At 29.3% G+C, this 2500-nt stretch overlaps 1 non-coding gene and 1 pseudogene across 1 annotated transcript; both read left to right on the top strand.

Annotated features, from left to right (window-relative positions):
- Nucleotides 1–247: 247 nt before the first annotated feature.
- Nucleotides 248–428, top strand: LOC128871125 (5.8S ribosomal RNA). Its single transcript, XR_008455743.1, has one exon. It is a non-coding gene; the product is annotated as a 5.8S ribosomal RNA (ribosomal RNA).
- A 438-nt stretch (nucleotides 429–866) lies between these two features.
- LOC128871120 (large subunit ribosomal RNA) overlaps nucleotides 867–2500 on the top strand; it is a 4513-nt pseudogene continuing 2879 nt past the window's right edge.

Genomic DNA, 2500 nt, shown 5'->3' with positions numbered 1-2500 from the left:
TTTATATATAAATAAAATGATTAAAAAAATACAAAATAATCAAACATAATAAATACCACCACTGTATTATTGTTGAACTAAGACATTCGCAACTTAATAAAAATGTTTAGAGTTAAATATATTTGATATATATTATTGAAAGAAAATCAATTTATATTTTATTATTATTATTATTTAATTTTACTCTTTCAATTAATATATGCAAAAAAAAATTGACATTTGTTATAAATAAAAATAAATAAAAAAATACTCTAAGCGGTGGATCACTTGGCTCATGGGTCGATGAAGAACGCAGCAAACTGTGCGTCATCGTGTGAACTGCAGGACACATGAACATCGACATTTTGAACGCATATCGCAGTCCATGCTGTTATGTACATTAAATTAAATTTTAAAGTACTGCTTGGACTACATATGGTTGAGGGTTGTAAGACTATGCTAAATAAGTTGCTTATTCTTTTATAAAAATAATTGAATTTAAGCAAATGTGTATATTATTGGATTTTAAATAATTCATAATATTAATAGCAAAAAAATAAAGATATATAATGAATTTTTTATTTATTAATATATTCTTAAAAAAAAAAAATCCTCTCAAATAAAATGAAATAAAAAAAATTTTGAATCTAAGTATTCTCTTTAAAAAATTTTCATATTATTTATATATATATAAAATATTAATTTATATATGTAATTAAAGGAGGAATGTCTAGCATAAAAATTAATTTTTTTTATTCTAGAATTGCCTCATTTTACATAATTATTATTTATAATATATATTTATATAAAAGGAAAAAAGAAAAATAGAGATGAAAAGATGATATAATTATTTATTAAATTGTGAGAAGATAAAAAATATTTTAAAACAACCTCAACTCATATGGGATTACCCCCTGAATTTAAGCATATTAATGAGGGGAGGAAAAGAAACTAACAAGGATTTTCTTAGTAGCGGCGAGCGAAAAGAAAATAGTTCAGCACTAAGTCACTTTGTCTATATGTCAAATGTGAGATGCAGTGTATGGAATATCTTAATATCTAGTATGAGAAATTAACGATTTAAGTCCTTCTTAAATGAGGCCATTTACCCATAGAGGGTGCCAGGCCCGTATAACGTTAATGATTACTAGAAAGATATTTCCAAAGAGTCGTGTTGCTTGATAGTGCAGCACTAAGTGGGTGGTAAACTCCATCTAAAACTAAATATAACCATGAGACCGATAGTAAACAAGTACCGTGAGGGAAAGTTGAAAAGAACTCTGAATAGAGAGTTAAATAGTACGTGAAACTGCTTAGAGGTTAAGCCCGATGAACCTGAATATCCATTATGAAAAATTCATCATTAAATAATTAAAAATAATGTGCATTTTTTTCATATAAGGACATTGTAATCTATTAACATAATAAAAGTATTTATCAAAAGATCATTGGTGATATTAAGTTTATTTAAATTAATTTGCTTTTTAAGCATATTAACATAGAATAAATACTAATGATTTGATAAAGTGTTGATAGATTTTATTATATATAATGCTAAAATTCATTTTTTGAATTTTACAAAAAATTTAATATCTATGATATTAATATTTATTTGTATGCATTTATATGATTAACAATGCGAAAGATTCAGGATACCTTCGGGACCCGTCTTGAAACACGGACCAAGGAGTCTAACATATGTGCAAGTCATTGAGTTATATTAAACTTAATGGCATAATTAACTTAACTTAAAAATATAATGGGATTAATTTTTAGTCTATTTTCTTAAATAGTCAATTAATTCAATCCCGGGGCGTTCCATATAGTTATGTATAATGATAATTTATTATTATTTATACCTCTAACTGGAGCGTACCTTGAGCATATATGCTGTGACCCGAAAGATGGTGAACTATACTTGATCAGGTTGAAGTCAGGGGAAACCCTGATGGAAGACCGAAACAGTTCTGACGTGCAAATCGATTGTCAGAATTGAGTATAGGGGCGAAAGACCAATCGAACCATCTAGTAGCTGGTTCCCTCCGAAGTTTCCCTCAGGATAGCTGGTGCATTTAAAAATTATATAAAATAATCTTATCTGGTAAAGCGAATGATTAGAGGCCTTAGGGTCGAAACGATTTTAACCTATTCTCAAACTTTAAATGGGTAAGAACCTCACCTTTCTTGATATGAAGGTTGAGGTTATGATATAATGTGCCCAGTGGGCCACTTTTGGTAAGCAGAACTGGCGCTGTGGGATGAACCAAACGTAATGTTACGGTGCCTAAATTAACAACTCATGCAGATACCATGAAAGGCGTTGGTTGCTTAAAACAGCAGGACGGTGGACATGGAAGTCGTAATCCGCTAAGGAGTGTGTAACAACTCACCTGCCGAAGCAACTAGCCCTTAAAATGGATGGCGCTTAAGTTGTATACCTATACATTACCGCTAAAGTAGATGATTTATAAAACAATTTCGATTGATTTATAAATTTTGAAACTTTAGTGAGTAGGAGGGT

Source organism: Anastrepha ludens, unplaced genomic scaffold, assembly GCF_028408465.1.
Source record: "Anastrepha ludens isolate Willacy unplaced genomic scaffold, idAnaLude1.1 ptg000061l, whole genome shotgun sequence".
Taxonomy (NCBI): domain Eukaryota; kingdom Metazoa; phylum Arthropoda; class Insecta; order Diptera; family Tephritidae; genus Anastrepha; species Anastrepha ludens.
Note: the sequence above shows the minus strand (reverse complement) of the source record. Positions and strands in the feature narration are given on the sequence as shown.